The following is a 19,278-nucleotide window of genomic DNA, read 5'->3' as shown; positions in this document are numbered from 1 at the left end:
ATATCATAGTCACTATTTTCTTATTCTGAATCTGAACACAGCTGCACATAAATAGTAAATACACATTTTGATTTACAGAAAGATGGATTGGCCCCATGCTGAGGTATGTCAACTTCTGTTCACCGAGTGAATAATTGAAATGTACACTTTGATCATAGATACCTAAACATTTTCACACAACTGTAGGTTAGATAGTGATATCTCCCAAGTTGCCTCTTCTCAATTAGGATTAAGCCACATCCTGGCCAGAGATGAAATCTTCAGCAGGAAAATAGCTTCCTCCTGAGCTAATTCATCTAAATCAGATTCATGGCAATGTATCACCCAGTCTCCCTTTCTGAGATCAAGAATGGCTACAGTACTACAGTACTACTCTGGCAAACTATTTTTTGCTGCATCAAGGTATATGCACATCTGAAAATGCTGGCAATGCTTCCTGGTTTTTTGCAGTGAAAATACATATGAGAAGGAGATGAAAATAACAGAGTATATTCTTTATGTTTACTTAGCTAGTCATTTAGAGTATCATGTCCTATGTTAATACATTAATAACTACAGCACTATTTGTTACGAAATAGACATCACCAAAAGCAAAAGAGAGCAAAACAGATACTCCAAACAGGACTTCCCTTCCAGCTGTGAGAAGTTTTATATCTAAATGTATTTTATTCTTTATAACTGTTTCCATCATCCCATAAAATGTTCACAGAATCCACAACGGTCCGAGAATCAGTGTTCTCCACTAGATAATTTTACAGTCAAGCTGAAATTAAGTTAGAATTAGCAAACTTCCTCAAACCATCAAATAAGTTACTTAGACCTAATCCACACATCAAAAGATAAGGTCTGCAATCACAGAGTTAAATAAATTAGGTCTCCCAGAGGATCTGCATGTTCACAAGCACACACACACACACACACACACTCACACACCCATCAAGTGTCACCCTGGAATCAGCATGTAGACACTTCCACACCCCAGACAAGTTGCCTCTGTAAAGGTCTGCCACTATACTCCATTTCTCTGCAGCTGCCCCTAAAAGTAAACTCTTTGTTTTTAGGAATAAATATTTTTTTCTTTCCTCACAGTTGTCTGGATCTCATTTTTATTTATTCTTGCACAACTCCAGCTCCAGGTGGAACCCCAAATTATTCTTCTGACACAGATGTACAGCATTTAACTGCATTAAAGCAAGCAGAGGATTTGTTAAAGTCATTGGTGTTAGATGTCCAGTGCTTCTCCCTTTCTTCTAGCAAATCCATCTGATCGTTGTGCCTGTCTCTCTGACTCTCTGAACCAACAGAAGGGCCTGATGTTTGCAGTACTGTAATTAAAATAAAAATAAAGTTAGTCTGTCTGTTGGTAGTGAATTTAAACTGTTTTCTAATCTTTTTTTATTGAAAAGTTTTACAATACATTTTTGAATACAACCCCCCCTCCCCCTCCCCTCTCCCCAACCCCCCCAACCCTCCCCTCCCCCCTCCCCGACTTCCCAGAGCAAAATACAGGGTATAAAAATACAAACAAACATAATCTAAAATATGCAAACAACAATAAAATATTAAATTCTATCGCACTTTAACTCTTGGTAAAATAACTACAAGCTAGTTATACATCATATATATCCGCTACTTATTCAAATGTTAAATGAAACTTTTTAGTCCCATATTTAATCCATCTTCTCCACTCCACAATGTTGCGATTGGTCTTCAAATACGCTGAGATCTTTGCCATTTCCGCCAAGTTAGAAACTTTTAAAGTCCATTCTTCTATAGTCGGCAGTTCTTCCTTCTTCCAATATTGCGCTACTAAAAGCCTCGCTGTATTGGAAGAAGGAAGAACTGCCGACTATAGAAGAATGGACTTTAAAAGTTTCTAACTTCTAACTGTTTTCTAATCTTGTTATGCTTTTCTCACATTTGTCTTGCAGCATGTTTCTTCTGCAAAAGTATTTAAGAGAAAACTCAGTCAAGCAATTTGCTGCTATGATGATGATGATGATGATGATGATGATGATTATACTTAATTTCGTTGTGAGTTACACAAAGACAATAAAGAATTCTATTCTATTCTATTCTATTCTATTCTATTCTATTCTATTCTATTCTATTCTATTCTATTCTATTCTATTCTATTCTATTCTATTCTATTCTATTCTATTCTATTCTATTCTATTCTATTCTATTCTGATGATGGAATATTATATTCTGACCAGATTTTAGACTTTGTTTTCTTAAGTTTGAATTATATCTTCAGTGACCATACATCCCAAAATAAATAAATCTAATGGATGGCTTTTTAAAATAAGAGACAATCCTTTATTTCAGAAAAATGTCCTGTAGCCCATTCAGAGTCCTTTATAAATTTCTCTTTGATGATTGCTGAAAAGGAAATATGAGTACCTCGCAGTTCTGCTTATGGCTCAAAGCAGTATCCTATTTTAAGTCGGCAAACTGTCCTGTCATAGTGATTGGATTTCACAACTGGATTTCACAATTGCCTCTCTGCATCAGGCTGGAATAAAAGTCACCACCAATATGAACTTGCTTGCCTAAAACTGAAATGTGAGAAGCTATTTCAAATCCCCAATTCACCACCTCTGCTAGAAGTAGACTAGTAAGCTGATCTGCTACTTGGAAGTGCTTGCTAGCATGATTGGTCCCCTTAATTTAGCAGCTGTTCTTGATACAGCATATACAGTATCTTGAGGCTTAAGAGCCCTGACGATGTTCCAAAAGCCAACACTGGGAGAAGTGAAGTTCCTCCTGTTGATGGGTGTAGAATGACACTTGACCAGGTGTCCAAGCGCCCAGAAATGAGGTCTTCTTCTGCCTGTGGTAAGTTTCACATTGTTGTTTTCGGGATACTGATTAGCCAAGGCTGAATCAGTTCCCAAGGCTGCATACACCACTGAATTCATTTTTGTGAGGGCTCCCTCTGATCACAGCTATAGTTTCCTGTTTTCTAAAGTGGGACAAACTTAAAAACTCTAATGAGAGCTCTAAAATAATAGCAATAGCACTTAGACTCATATACCGCTTCACAGTGCTTTGCAGCCCTCTCTAAGTGGTTTACAGAGTCAGCAAATTGCCCACAACAATCTGGGTCCTCAGTTTACTGATTTCAGAAAGATGGAAGGTTGAGTCAACCTTGATCCAATGAGAATCGAACTGTTCTGTACCAGCCTGCTACCGGCCCTGCAGAAAAGGCAGGGACAACCCCTTTTACAAGAAGGCAAGAGGCTGGAATTAAGCCTGCCAAATTTATTGATACAAAAACAAACAAGACACGAACCAAGAAACAGGAGCTTTTCAAGCGGTTGCCTTCAGCAAACCAGCCCTCCCACGCATTCCCCTTTTATACGTTTAGAGCGTGGCTTCTCTCTGCCTCCTTCCGAGGTGCCCCATTGCCTTCCTCTGTTTACTCCTGATTGACTGCCTCCTGCGTCGGGCATCCTTGAACAGGGCCAGCTGTGGGTCATCTTCATCCATGCTGTCAGGCTCACACAGCTGGGTCTCCGTCGTGACCAGGTGGGAGGGGCCTGGCTGAGGGCTCTCATCAGCAAGCTCTTCAACACCCCCCTCCTCCTCCTCTGAGTCGTCCGACCCAACTGCCGAACCCACAGGCTGACCCTGAATCACAACATGAACAGCCGATCTGCTGGCAGCTGGCAGTCAGCAGAAGTAGCCTGCAGTACTGCATTCTAACTACTGCGACACCAGGGCTCTCTAAAACAGAGCTCTAAAATAAGTTATGCATTTTTTAAAAGCTCCTTCCCCTGACATACAGGACTAAGCAGACAATTCTGCCCCACTTTCACATATGACATAGCCAACCACTGGAGATTATTGCCTCCCCACTGTAACTTTTGTACCTACCCTCCCTCCAGACAACCCTAAATGTGAACTGAATTGTTTGGCCTCTGGGAAAAGCAGAGTCAGTTCCAGCCACATCTGATGCTTCCACTGCCATCTAGCACAGAGGCCCCCAACCTTTTGGGCCTCAGGGACCGGTTCCATGGAGAGAGGTTTTTCTGTGGACCAGAGGAGGCGTGGTTTTGTGTGCTGCCTGCATCCTGCAGATGGGGCTTTGCTTGTTTGTGAGGCCCAGTTGCTGGAATGCCGCGGCCTGGTACTCGTCCATGGACCAGGGGTTGAGGATCCCTGATCTAGAACATTGTATAGTTCTACTCAATGAATTTGAGTCACTTTGAGGATGTCTTCAGAGTTGGCTGATTACATCACATGGGCACTTTGCAGAGCTAAATTGCTTTGTTTCTCTTCTCCCTTGCCAATTTATTTAAAGAGGTTTGTGTGTGCATTAGTGGGAATCATTGACTTCATCTTGGCTTCAGACTTCTGTTCTTCAAGGAAGTCTTATTTGTTTCATTTCTCTTACTTGTTCCTTTAACCAACACTTTTCTCTCCCATTCCAACACTTGCAATTCTGTGTTGACTTCTATTAACTGCTACATTGATCTATAAGTAGCCTGAAATTAGAAATGGTACATAAAAACACTGTATTAAAAATAGCTTGAAAAAGATGTGTACCCTAAAAAGTACATACAAAAAGGACAAATATTTTTGATTTTTTTATTATTCTTTCCCTGAGTTCATAAATTTATATTTAGCAATATGAGAATCTGATGATAATTAAGAGATTCATCTATTGATTGTTACCTAAGAAATAAATCTTATTTAAAAGATCATACTGATATTAATACATTAACAAATGCACATACCCTTAGACATATTGCTTTAATAGGCAATTATGTGAGAACAATATAGCACTTCTCCAAGTCAGGCTGTTAAGCCAGTATTTCTTCCTTGTTTTCATTCTAAATAGATCTAAAGTTATCCTGAAGAACAACCGCAATCTGCTTGAGATGATCTTTCTTTGATAGCAGTTGCCTGATGTCTTCCATTGACATCATTCAAGGGCTTCACAGTGCAAGTAGAATTCTTTATAAATCCTCAGTAATCATCATAAAATTCCAGGGGAGTTAGGAACACCTTTCAAACATGCAAGTTAGACCATTAATGAGAACTGAGACCATCTTGGAGATTGCCGTAAGTCTTTCTTGCAATAAAATGTGTTCCAAATTGTTTAAAGATATCCTGACAAACTGACATCTAGATATTTTTAGACTATGTGGGAACTTTAAGCATTTGCTTGATTCTTTTCCTATAAGAATTAGCACCTTTCAGCTCTTCTGCAATTTAGCTTAAGACTTTTGTTGTTCAAAGAATAAACTCCATTGTAATTTCCACATCAACAGAGGGCAGGAATCCACAGCAATAGGTCCAATTTTTCAATGGTAATTTTAGCAGCTGATTAGATTCTCGTTTTGTTTGTCCCAATCAAATCCTCTGTCAAAATTTAGTAACCCACTATATATATCTTTTATATTTTTGTATGATCAAAAGCAGGGTGCTATTTTTCTCTGTAGGATTTATATTTCAGTCAATATATTATTATTCTAATTCTATGCCAAGGACACACAACCCATATATTTCTTTATGAGATCATTTAAATATCTCTGTAGCAACATTAGTGACTTTCTCCATCCTGCAAGATTCTCATTCAATATGTTTTCACAATCCTCCCTTATAAGGATTCTTTCAACAATTGCAGCAGAAGCAGCATGAATCAAATTGTAGGTGATATGTGTATTTACTTGCTTTGTGTAGCCAGTGGTTTCTATGGCTACTGCACATCTGTTAAATGCAATTTACCATGCATTTTTGGAGGTCTTTGGGCATCTATTTTTGGCACTCATTTAACTAAGCAAACCAGGCAGGCCACCTGAAATAGAAAACTTGCGCTTTTCCAGGTTGTGAAAGCTGGAAATGTAATGCTTAATTCTCCCAAAGTTACTACAGGTAGTCCTCAACTTATGACCACAACTGAGCCCAAAATTTACGTTGCTAAGTGAGACATTTGTTGAGAGCATTTTGCTCCATTTTACAACCTTTCTTGCCACAGCTGTTAAGTGAATCATTGCAGTTGCTAAGTTAGTGACATGGCTGTTAAACGTACCTGGCTTCCCCATTCATTTTGCTTGTCAGATGGTTGCAAAAGGTGATCACGTGACCTCGGGACACTGCAACCATTATAAATATGAGCCTGAATTTTGAACACATGACCACAGGGATGCTGCAATGGTCATAAGTGTGAAAAAAGGTCATACATCACTTTTTTTTTTTAATTGAAAAGTTTTAAAATACAATTTTCCTTTGAAAAACCCCCCTTCCCCCTCCCTCCTCCCCTCCCTACCTCCCCCCTATCTCCCCCCCTCCCCCTCTCCCTCCTCCCTCCCCTGCCTCCCCCCCCTCTACTTCCCCTCCTCCCCCCCTCCCCCCCGACTTCCCAGAGCAAAATACAAGGTATATATCTAAAAAGCAATCATAAACAATCATATACTAACACTTATAAACTCTAAAATCCATCACTCTCTAGCTTATATAGAGTAAACCAATCCTTAACAATACTAAATATGTATAAAGAACTAAAATAAAAGAAAACTAGTATCATTCCCATCTATGTTCTTCCACAATTCACTATTACCTAGACATATTCTCACTTACACATCACAAGCACCTATCCCTATTAACCTCTCTAGCCAAAATAGGCTATAATAGATAGTTCTTACACAAATTAACCCGCATTAACCCACAAAACTTTCTTCCTCTTCCTCTGTAGTAAATTGTCCATTAATTCCAAATTGAAAATTCTGTTACCATACATATCATCCCAAAACTCTTAAAGACACAACTACCACTTGACTATAAGTATATTGTGGAAGTTCCATAGATTTCTACTGGTCTTATTTTTTTATCTTTTTTGAGCGTTTTAAGGCAGCACGCGTCACCCTCTGTTCTCTAGGATCATCCAAAAGAGTTGCAGCTTGATCTCCTCCTGTACCCTTCTCGTCTATCTGTCCATCTTCATCCTCTTGATGTTCTCCTTCTCCAGATCCCTCTGCAGCTTCCAGAAGTGTTGATGGGGTTGCTTTTAAAACATTGTTGTAAAAATCATGCGCTTGCTTCACAGTACCCAAACAGTACCTTTTGCCATCATACATGAAGCTCAACCCAGCTGGGATCTCCCATCTGAACCTTATATCTCTTTGCTTGAGCTCTTGCACAAGAAATATAAAGTCCTTCCTTCTCTTTAAAATCTTTGGAGGAATTTCTTTTAGAACCAAAACTTCTTGACCAGCAATCACAACTTTAGTATCATAGGCAGCTTGTATAACTTCATCTCTAATTTCCCTCTTTACAAAATAAACCACCACATCTCTAGGCAACTTTCTCTGCTTAGCAATCCACGAATTCACACGAAACACTTTGTCCATGCCTTGTTTTATTTCAGATGCTGGATGGTTCAATACCCCCTCAAAAGCCTCAGAAACCAGCTGCTTTAAATCTTCCTTAATATTCTCTTTTAGGCCTCTAATTCTAACAGCAAACTGCATCTGGTAAAATTGAGCCAGACTCTGTTCGCTATCCATTTTGTCTTTTAAATCTTCAATTTCCAATACTTTTGCTTCTAATATAGCATTCTTTTGAGTCAAGTCTTCCACTTGGTCATCCAGCACCTCCACACATTTAGCTACTTTATGCACTGAGGACAAAATGTCTACCTTCATCTCTCTAAGTTTCTGCTCCATCCTTTCTTCCATTCTCTGCTCCAATTTCTCCAATTTCTCCTCCATCTGTACAAATTTAACACCCATTGACTCCAAAATTAACTGGGTATGTTTTTCAAGATCCTTCGATGTCAATACATCAGGAGAATGCAACGCCTGCAGTAATGATTGTTGTTGCACCGGAGAATTTCCAGCACTCCGAAAAGTTCTAGGGGGAGGTTTAGCCGCCATCTTTTACTTACAATTGTGACGCACTTTCACTTTAAGTTTTAAGCAAAGTCCATCAAGCTTGAGAGTAAAATAAAATAATCCTCTTCATCTCTTCATCTTTCCCTCTTGTTCTGCTCTGCCTGCTCTTTTCCTTTCATAGTCTCTCCTTCAAGCAGGGATGGTCGCAGACGCCTGGCTCTGCTCCATAAAGTCCGGAGCAGAGACGATAGCCAGCTGGGAGCAGCCCAGGCTACGGGGGAGTTCAATCCTTCAGCCGCCCAAGCTCCAAGCTCAGGCGGCCCCGGAGAACTCGACCCCTACCTGGGGGCTCACCCCCTCCTCTTCTCCCGAGGAGGGGGCTTCAAATTCGCCCGAACAGCTGATCGGCGCTGTTTCGGGCGAAAAATCACACAGCTGAGCCGCGGGCAGCCCGGGAAGGCTGTCTCTGGCGTCGCGGAGCCACCGGAAGTCCCCATACATCACTTTTTTGTAACTGAATGGTCACTACCTTTTCTAAAAAAAATAAAAATCCCAGCTTTGCTACAGTGACTACTCTTATGCACTTTGTTTTCCGTATTATCAATTTGATGTCGAACTGAAATCAGGTTCCACAAAGCACTGAATCCTATTCTGCATTTCTTCAACAATCCTAGTGATCCCCATTTTAAAGAAAAGACTGCCTCATGAGCTTTGCCAGACTGTGAGCTGGGTCTGTGCTTGACCTTCTCACCTAGCACAATGAAGTTGCCTGGAGTTCTTGAGTAATCAAATTAAACCAGGTGGATATTCCAATACTTGATGTCTGTCACAGGAAATTTGTTTACTGTTTTGCCCCTATCATCTAAATGGGGTGTATATTGTCTAGCTTTGTTATCATTGGTTTATATTCTGTACTGTTCCTTCTGAGTAGTTTGTAAAGTAGTAATGCCCATGAGAATGCATCAGCAAGTGGTTGAGAGATTTCAATCTTGAACTTAAAGATTGTACTGCCTACCAGTACAGTCACCGTAATAGTCTGCTTGGGGCAGGAGTGTCTCTGAAGGTCGGTGTCCAAATTTCATCCTTCCAAAACATATCCATCAAAATATTGGTGATATTTATGGAGCTGAATAGCTTTAAGACAATAGATTAGATACACATAGCCAATTTCCACATAAAGATTTACCAGCTGGGACCCCAGAATTGTGCACCAAATTACTGTATGGTGGACCAGAGGGGAGATAAGAACACCCTCTTGTTGTCTTCTCCCATCTAAATAAATTTCATCAATGCCAGCTACTTACTGAGCTTAGTTCTAATGGAAGAAGGTCCCAAACACCTTCTCCTTCCAAAAGCTTATTGTTGTTGCAGAAATGAAGGTGGTGGTGGTGGTGGTGATGATGATGATGATGTGTTTGCTCTTCTATTTGCTGGAGCATCTAAATTAATGGATCCAACAAGGCCACTTCTCAGCCAGCAGCAAAGAGGGTGTGTTTTTTTTAAAGCAGCAAAATTGATCGTAGCAAAATGAGCAGAGAGGCATGACTTCAACTATGTATAACACCCTGAGAGAATATACGATCGATCATTTTCCTTCCTTGTTTTGCTCTGAAGAATACCTCATTTGTCATCTGCAAGCAGCTCCACGGCTCCTTTCCAACAGTTTAGAGCCTTAATGTGGCCATAAGTAAGTCACTCTTGGCATCCCAGCAGAAGAGAAGCTGTCAAGAACTGTGGAAGAGCCTCCACTCCCAAAGATCGGAAAGGGAGCTTGTCACTGCCTTGGGAGGACATTTGCCTGTCCCCTGAGAAGGTATACAGTAAAAGGCTTTCTTGATTACAGTAGGGGGCCTCATGAGTTCACAAAGGAGGCAGAATTGTTTAACAGCTTTATCAAAAGTTCCTTTTTGTGGGACAGGGAAGTTAATGTGCCAGTAAGAACGCTTTAGGTTGCTGCATTTCTCTGGCGTTCCTCATATACTTTGAAAGGTGACTCCCTTAAAGCAAGCATTGCTAGAATGTAAATTAATCACAGGTCACCCTTGATTTACAAGCACAATTTAACTCAGAATTTCGGTCATGAATCATTGCAGTCATAAGTCAAGTCACCATAAATGTGGGCTGGTTTGCCAAGTGTCTGAAACATGATCACATGACCACAAGGGTGCTGCGGCAGTTGTAACTCTGAGGATGGGTTGTAAGTAGCACTTAACTACCGTATCTTCGAACAGTTGTTAAGTGACAGGCTGTAAATTGAGGACTACTGCACTAGATTATTTGTGGATCATAATCCAGCCCAATTTTTGTGCCATCTGCTGGTAAAGGAATAATGAAAAGTGTATGATTATTTCCATTCTTGCCAAGTTTGATTATACTAATATAAGGAAGGTCAACCAAATAGGGTAAAATAAACCAGTTGAAATTGGTTCTGAGTGATGCAGGTTATAAGCTGCCCTTAAAACTCTCGAGACACTGTTTTTAAGATTTGTTTACCCACAATTAAGAAAGCCGTGGATTTTCTGGATAACTTTATGATTTATGACCTATGACCAATTGCTTGCTGTTTATATGTACACTGAGAGCTTATGCACTGGAGACAAATTCCTTGTGTGACCAATCACACTTGGCCAATAAAGAATTCTATTCTATTCTATTCTATTCTATTCTATTCTATTCTATTCTATTCTATTCTATTCTATTCTATTCTATTCTATTCTATTCTATTCTATTCTATTCTATTCTATTCTATTCTATTTTGTTGCACCAAACTATAAACTTGTTCAGAATTAAATTATGGAACCAACAAATATCCTACAAATATCCTTTTATCCTTCTTACAACTAGGGGCATTCAGAGTCCAGACAACAAACAAGCTTGTTCTTCCCTTTCTCTCTGCTCTGCTTTCCCCTAATTGGAAGACCAATACTCTTACTCGCCTCTTTGACTGCTTCTTACAGGAAAAAAAATGAGTCTTTCTTTCTTTTCTTTTTTGATTACCCATAGATCTGAAGGTCCACAATTGCAGTCTTTGTATTATAGTGTGTAACTCCCTCAATAATTTTCATTCATCCATTGGGATCTTAGGCACCTTCATCAAAAGCTCTTTAAGGAGACTGGTTCTACTCAGCTATGCATGCTCTGCTACATATGGACCTTAGACAATGGCTTAAAATCTTCATCTAGAGTTATCTCGACACTTCTGTTACCAAGCTAACTTCATGGGCTGGAGTGAGGGACTAAAACTGGTTCAACTCAGTTGATACACTGGGAAGTTGGATGCAAAACAGGAAGGACTTAAAGTATAATATTTATTTAAAATGTAGAATGCAGGAAGCAAACTTTTTGTATGCGGATAAGTAGGCATACAGGAATAAAGATGAGGGTTAGAAATGAGATTTCCCTGCAAGATGTGCTGATGCCAAGTTATAATCAACTGTCCCCAGACCTAAAGATCAGGCAATGAGAGAATGATGGTCTGGAGGAAGCAAAGTTAGTTTTAGGCAGGGCTTTTTTTACTCATAGAACACTCAGAACGGTGTTCCGGCACCTTTTTTTGCAAAAAAACAAAACAAAAACAAAAACAAAAACTGAAGGAAACTGTTCCGGAGAGCCAAATTCTCCTCAGGCATCCAGGTTGCAGAGCAGCAGAATGCATCGCAGCGGCAGGCCTTCAGATGGCTCAAATCGAAGGAAATGTGATCTGTACAGGCTAATTTAAAGTGGGAGGGTGAGAAGGGCTGAGTGTGAACAGGTTGCTTAGCAACCTGCTTAAACAGTCTCTATAACTTTCAGCTCCCGGTGCCTTGCCTTTTTTAAGCTGGAAAGTTGAAAAAAGGCTAAAAAGAAGGCAATAGAGTGCTACTAAGGAATTTGAATTAGAATTAGAATTTATTAAATTGATATGCCACCCTTCTCCCTAAGGACTCAGGGAGGCTCACAACAATAAAAAGTTAAAAAACATAAAATACAAAATTTAAAAAAGAATTAAATCATAAATGTAATAAATACATAACAATTAACCAAATAAAATCTAATTTAAAACTAGTCAGTCCAGGCTTGATTGTTGGAACAGCCATGTCTTCAGGTCACGGAGGAAGGACCGAAGGTTAGGGGCCGTCCGCAGCTCCGGAGGCAACTCATTCCAGAGGGTCGGTGCACCCACAAAGAAGGCTCTCCCCCTGGGGGTCACCAGCCGGCATTGCTTAACCGACGGAACCCTGAGGAGGCCGACTCTGTGGGAGCGAACCGGGCGATGGGAGGTTGACAATGGCAGCAGGTGGTCTCGCAAGTACCCTGGGCCTAAGCCATGTAGGGCTTTAAAGGTAATTACCAGCACCTTGAATCACACCCAGAGGGCAACCAGAAGCCAATGCAGCTCGTGCAGGAGTGGTGTAACATGGGAGTATCGAGAAACTCCCATAAGCACCCGCGCGGCCGCATTCTGCACCAGCTGAAGCCTCTGGGTGCACTTCAAGGGCAGCCCCATGTAGAGAAGCATTGCAGTAATCCAGGCGAGAAGTGACAAGGGTGTGGGTGACCGTGCATAGGGCATCTCGGTCCAAAAAGGGGCACAACTGGCGCATCAGGCGAACCTGTGCGAAGGCCCCCCTGGTCACAGCAGTTAGATGATCCTCCAAGTTAAGCTGTGAATCCAGGAGGACACCCAAGTTGCAGGCCCTTTCTGAGGGGGACAATACCTCCCCCCCATCAGAAGAGATGGAACATGTTGGACAATGTGAGATGCCGGTATCCACAGCCACTCAGTCTTGGAGAGGTTCAGCCTGAGCCTGTTCTTTCCCATCCAGACCCGCACGGCCTCCAGGCACCGGGACATCACGTCAAGGGCATCACTGGGTTGGCTCAGGGTGGAGATGAACAACTGGGTATCATCCGCATATTGGTGATACCTCACCCCAAAGCCACGGATGATCTCACCCAGTGGCTTCATATAGATGTTAAACAGGAGGGGGGAGAGAACTGACCCCTGAGGCACCCCACAAGTGAGGGGCCGTGGGGTTGATCTCTGCCCCCCTGCCAATACAAACTGCAAGCGGCCCGAGAAGTAGGAGGAGAACCACCGTAGAACAGTGCCTCCCACTCCTAACCCCCCGAGCTGTTGCAGCAGGATACCATGGTCGATGGTATCAAAAGCCACTGAGAGGTCAAGTAGGACCAGGACAGAGGAACAACCCATGTCCTGGGCCCGCCAGAGATCATCTACCAGTGCGACCAATGCCGTTTCTGTGCTGTAACTGGGCCTGAAACCAGACTGGTGCGGGTTCAGATAGTCCGCTTCATCCAGGAATTGCGGGAGCTGACGCGCCACAACACTCTCAACAACCTTCACTACAAAGTGAAGGTTGGAGACAGGATGATAGTTATTCAAGGAGGCTGGGTCCAGGGCAGGCTTCTTGAGGAGGGGCCTCACCACTGCCTCTTTTAAGGCGGAGGGGAAGACACCCTCCATCAATGAAGCATTGACAACTGCCTGGAGCCAGCCCCCTGTCACCTCCCTGGCGGCCGAAACCAGCCAGGGGGGACATGGGTCCAATAGACAAGTTGTAGCGCTCAGTCTATGCATAATACTGTCCACATCATCCAAAGAAACAGGGTCCAACTCACCCCAAATGGTATAACCAAGACCTGCCCTCTCCACTCTGCTGGATTCCACCCAGTCGGAGTCCAAACCAGTCCGGATCTGAGTGATTTTGTCCTGCAGATACTGTACAAATTCCTCAGCCCTACCCTGCAAGGGGTCATCCCTCGGTCGCTGATTAAGCAGTGAGCGGGTCACTCTAAACAGGGTGGCTGGGCGGTTATCTGCGGACGCAATGAGAGCGGAAAAGTAAACATGCTTTGCCACTTCCATCGCCACTAGGTAAGACTTAAGATAAGTTCTTAACTGTGTTCAGTCAGATTCGGATCTGCTGGACCTCCAACAGCTCTCTAGACATCTTTTCCAGCACTTCATCTCTCGGAGACCCTCAGTGAACCAGGGGACCACCCGAGATCTGTGCCGGGTCAGAGGCCACAAAGGCACAACTCAATCCAAGGCCCCAGCAGCCGCCCAGCCGGAGAAGAAAATGATCAGACCATGACAGGGGTTGAATGGTTAAATCCCCCCTACCCAGATCATTAATCCACTGTCCAGAGATAAAAACCAGGTCGAGTGTGTGCCCTCCATTATGGGTCGGGTCTTGAATTACTTGAGTTAGGTCCATGGCTGTCATGGAAGCCATGAACTCCCGAGCCAACTCAGACGCCTCACCCGCGGAAGGCAGATTGAAACCCCCCAGAACTATAAGCCTGGAGAACTCAATCGCCAACCCGGGCAAGACATTGAGGAGCTTGGGCAGGGCCGATGACATGCAGCTGAGAGACAGGTACATAATCAATAGGCCCAACTGAACTCCAGGACCCCACTTCTAAAGGAGAGACTCACACCCGCCTATCTGAGCGACAGTGACCACTCGTGGACAAAGACTCTCCTTAATAATAACCGCCATCCCCCCACCCCTGCCCTGGGCCCGCGGCTGGTGAAGCACCCGGAAGCCCGGTGGGCATAGTTCTGAGAGGGGGACACCCACCTCTTGGCCCAACCAGGTCTCCATGATGCAGGCCAGGTTCGCGTTCTCCTCCTCAATAAGATCATGTATGAGGGGAGCCTTGTTCACCATGGACCTGGTGTTGAAATAAACCAACCTGAGCCCAGGGTCCTGCAATCCTATGCCCCAGGGGGAGCAAGAAGAACCACGAGGGCGGGAACAGGCAACTGCTTGAAGACAGTGGTGGCCCGTTCCCCAATTGCGATAAAGCCCTCTGCTCCCACACTTTCTGCCCCTCCAAATCATCATCAAAATAGGAAGACCCTCCTCACTCGGAGCTGAGTCCACCCCCAAACCCCTACTACCCCCCTGCGACCGTCTGATGGTCTGGACTGCTGTCCAGGTTGAACTCCCCCAAGTTTGTTCCGGATCCCTTGGGCCTCCCCCCTCCCGGATCCCCTTAAAATTTTAAATACAAATCTTGCTAAAAATCCCCGCAAACTCCTCTTTGAAGCATGCCAACTCTCAGGGTCCCACAACCCATCATCAAGAAAGTTTTTATGTAAGACAGATGGATGCTCCTGAGAGAGGGGGGAATCTCGCAGCGAGTAAAGTTCTCCAAAGGTATACGCTGGCATACAGAGGGAAACGGTAGCATCGGACAATGGAGGGTGCCAGCAGATGGTAATGCATAGTTCAGGGAGCCTGTGGCAAGTCCCAAAGCCACACTCGTGGTAGCAGTAATCAGTGGCAGCGACAGCAAAAGCCATAAGGTGGTGATGACAAAGTGGTGGTGGCAAATCATGACAAGTCCAAAAAGGCAGCCCGATGACAATGGCGACGGACCCAAAACAACAGGATTCAGGCACGGCGACAAGGGCAGCTGCAACTTCCGCAGCGGCAAGGAAGCAGCAGCAGCAGCAAAACCCATAGCTTCGAGCACAACGCCAACAGGTCCACTGCACTCACAGAGCTGAACTCGCCAAGTGGCAGAGGGGGGGGAGAAACAACATCAAAGCCCCCTTCCACCTGCCACAAACCTGGTCTCAACAAAACAAACAAGCACAAGCTGAGTCCAAAATCTGGCACAAAATGACTCGGCCCAGCTCTGCTCTGCTCGAACAAGCAGGGAAACAGTCGAGTCGGCCCCGCCCAGCCGCCAGCGTCCTCTCACCGGTGAACTAGACAATCAACCTCTCTGGCTTCTCCTCCTCCATCCTCTGTCATTCCGGGCTGTATCCTGACAGGGGAGGGTGCCAACTCTCCACCGGCAGCTCCACCGACCGAACAGGGGCCAAACGATGGCAAAAAGCCCCATGGCAACCCAGCAGAGCCGAAAACCGCTCCACACTAAGAGCTCAGAAGCCAGCGAGCAGCCATCTTAGACATGCGCAGAAAGAAGGAAAATGTATAGATATAGCCAGCAGACATTTAGGGAACCTTTATTTTTCATACACTATTCGAATTTTGTTTTAATGCCCTGGTGATACACAATCAAATGTAGTCAGTCTTTTTTTTTTAATCCCAAAGCATCTGTTCGTTAAATACAGTATAACAAAGTTTTGGATGATGGAATTATTTTTTATCTAAGGATAACTAATGATAACAGCTCTTAAATCTGTTATTTTGTTTTATTTTTGCACAAAGAAATTGTATAATTTGCATTTGCATTCATTTACAAATAGAATATGTTGTTAAAATGTATTGGTGTTGAAATAATTAGTGCACACATATACCTAAAACCAGTTTATTGCATTTAGCAATTGTACTAAAAAAAATCTCATTGTCAACTAATATAATTCATTTAATTTGAAATCAAGTGAAAAATTGATTTAAATTATTTTATTAAAACAAATTAATGGCAATTCTTTTACAGTATAAGAAGTTGCCTCAAACAAAATGAGTTTGACATGCCTGTTCTAGATAGTTGAATGCTCCAAAATAAATTCTAGACCAGGCCTGTACATGCAGCCTACTAAGCACCCTTGCACAGAGCACAGACCTCCACAGCTTACCATAACCACGAACTCCAACACTGTAGATGCTCCTCTAGTCACCAAATCATTGATTAGCCCACCAGCATTCCTTTGCAGACCACAAAGATTTTTAATTTATCAGTGTGGGCCTTTCCCTTCTACAAGTTGCACAGACCTCTTCTAGATTTTCCTCTTGCCTTTCCGAGTTAACTCCTCGGTCTGTCATTGAACAAGAATTGACTTTGTAGGGAAACATATTATCATTTGATGTATATTTAACATATGTTCTACCTTTATTTACCAATTATATAATATTTGTATGCAATCCACATGGCGAGGTTTGGGGCAACTTACAATATTTTTAAAATCATAAGTTTAAAACATAAAAGCAGGGCTTTTTTTCTCATAGAATGCTCAGAATGGCGTTCCGGCACCCTTTTTTGCACACACAAAAAAGCTTTTGCATAAGCTATGCTACTCCCTCTATTGGCTTTCAAAAGCCTATTGGCTTTCAAAAGCCAATAGGAATTGCTGCTGAGAGTGCCAAAAGACCTGACCGGCAAACATTGCACCGGCAAGTTGTCTGCAGCGAAGGTGAGTTGGCAGAAACTTTGCATCCCTCCCTGCTGCCCAACTACACCATCTCAACTAGGTAAGAGAGGACAAGGAGTGCAAGGTGGGTTCTGCGGAGTCCATGTGCACTCCTTCCTTGTGCTCACCTGTGTCAGCCAGGCTGGTGGCCTACCTGCTGCTGGACCTGTGCCACCATCACCTTGCCCTGTGTGCCTAAGTGGCCGCTCTGCATCACCTGGCCCGCCCCGCCTCTGCCACCTGCCCCACGCAGCCCCGCCATATAGAGCGGGCCCTGCTGCTCCCACAGCACCAGCCGCACCAGCTCCAGCCCCGGGGGGGGGCAGCCTGCCACCAACACCCTTTGCACCTGTGACCCCAGCAGCATCACTCCCCTGCCCCCTCACCTCCTGCGCCCACCAAGATGAGAGTTCTGGCACTTTTTTTTTAGAAAAAAGCACTGGTTTTAGGGCAGAGGTTCCCATCCTTTTGGGCACTGGGGACCAGTGTCATGGAGAAAGGTTTTTCTGTGTACAAGAGGGGATGTGGTTTTGAATACTGCCTGCATCCTGAGGATGGAGCTTTGCTCATTTGTGCGGCCCACTTGCTGACATGCTGCGGACTGGTGGCAGTCCATGGACCGGGGGTTGAGGACCCCTGTTTAATATAATATGCCCGTGTTGAGTGCAGCAAGTGAGATGCAGAAGAAAGAACAAACATTTGAATAGGAGGAAGAGCTCCCTTCTGCTGGGATAAAGATTAAAAGGTAAAGGTAAAGGTTCCCCCGCACATGCGTGCTAGTCGTTTCCGACTCTAGGGGCCGGTGCTCATCTCCGTTTCAAAGCCGAAGAGCCAGCGCTTGTCCGAGGACGTCTCCGTGGTCATGTGGCCGGCATGACTAGACGCCAAAGGCGCACGGAATGCTGTTACCTTCCCACCGGAGTGGTCCCTATTTTTCTACTTGCATTTTTACGTGCTTTCGAACTGCTAGGTTGGCAGAAGCTGGGACGAGTAACAGGCGCTCACTCTGTTACGCGGCACTTGGGATTCGACCCGCCAAACTGCCGACCTTCTGATCGACAAGCTCAGCGTCCTAACCCACTGAGCCACCGCGTCCCGGGGATAAAGATTACTCCTGAGCAAAAGGAGAAGGAGAGGAGGCATTAGGAGAAGGAGAGGAGGCAAGAAATACGAAGCAACTGCTGGAGCTGAGTCAAGGCGGTGGGAAGAACTGAAAGATTCACCTGTGAGGAGAAGCTGAGAAACCATTGAGAGACCTTACTCAAGAGAAGAAAGATGTGAGAGCCAGAGAGAGATGAAAAAAGTGCCTTAAACCTGATCCATGAAGGCAGCAGCAAGGAACCAGCTATTGCAGGGATGTCAAACTCAATTTCATTGAGGGTCGCATCAGCATTACGGTTGCCCTTGGGGGGCCAGGTGGTTGTGGCCAGGGTGGGCATGGCCTACTGGGGTGGGCGTGGCTGGAGTGCATGTGGCCTACTGGGTGGGCATGGCCAGCTCTACATCATTCACGTGGCACGGAGGTCAAATGCGCAGCCCAGCCCTCAAGCACCCGCGGCACTAAGCCCAGCCCCACTTCCCCAAGGGGGTGCCCCGCTGCACTTATCTCTTCCTCAAGGCTGCTGCTGCTGTGCTTGCTCTCCTTAGCCAGGTTGCTCGTGATGGGTATGAGGGCAAAGTCAAGAGGGAGGCCCACTCCCTCTCCAAATGAGGAGACCTGGCTTTGTATCCAAAGCTTCCTTAGCAATAGGATGGGAGACCTTCCAGGATAGGGCAAGAGGGCAAGGGGATGGTGAAAGGGCAGCAGGGAAGGACTAAGGCAGGACTTCCCTCAGACCTTCCTTCCTAAGAACAGAGCGGTGGGAAAATATTTGAGATAATGGAGGGAGAAAAACAGGCAAGAAACACAGCTGGGGAAGTGTCATCCTTCGTGAGTAATGAAGAAATTCACCGTCGCCTGGAAGTGGCCAGCACATGGCCCTCGCCTACTTCACATATCCGGCTTGGTGGGCTCTGGGGGAGGGGATGCCAAGAGCAGCATGAGACGATGTTACCTGCACAATGCTGCCCAGCCCCAGCCTGCCCGGTTCTGGCAGGCAACGGGGAGCTCTCCTCACAGTGCCGAGAGGCTGAGCCAGGTGGCAAGAATCTGAAGAGAAGCACAATGCTGCCTAGCCCCTAGCCTGCACAAAGTAGATGAGGGCCATGTGCTGGCCACTTCCAGGCGATGGTGCACTTCTTCATTCATCACAAAGGGTGATACCTCCCAGCGTGCACCCAGGGGGCAGGGCCGACAGAGCAGGGGCTGGTCCCTCGCTGTTTTCA

At 44.5% G+C, this 19,278-nt stretch overlaps 1 protein-coding gene across 1 annotated transcript in view; it reads right to left on the bottom strand.

Moving 5' to 3' along the window:
• Positions 1 to 1,093: 1,093 nt before the first annotated feature.
• TPBG (trophoblast glycoprotein) overlaps positions 1,094 to 19,278 on the bottom strand; it is a 57,694-nt gene continuing 39,509 nt past the window's right edge. Inside the window, exon 3 of the transcript XR_014494205.1 lies at positions 1,094 to 1,325. The gene's annotated coding sequence lies outside the window, so the exon portion shown is untranslated. The remainder of the gene's footprint in view (positions 1,326 to 19,278) is intronic.

Source organism: Vipera ursinii, assembly GCF_947247035.1.
Source record: "Vipera ursinii genome assembly, chromosome: 1".
In the NCBI taxonomy this organism is placed as follows: Eukaryota; Metazoa; Chordata; class Lepidosauria; order Squamata; family Viperidae; genus Vipera; species Vipera ursinii.
The sequence above is the reverse complement of the archived record's forward strand: the minus strand, read 5'-3'. Positions and strand labels throughout refer to the sequence as shown.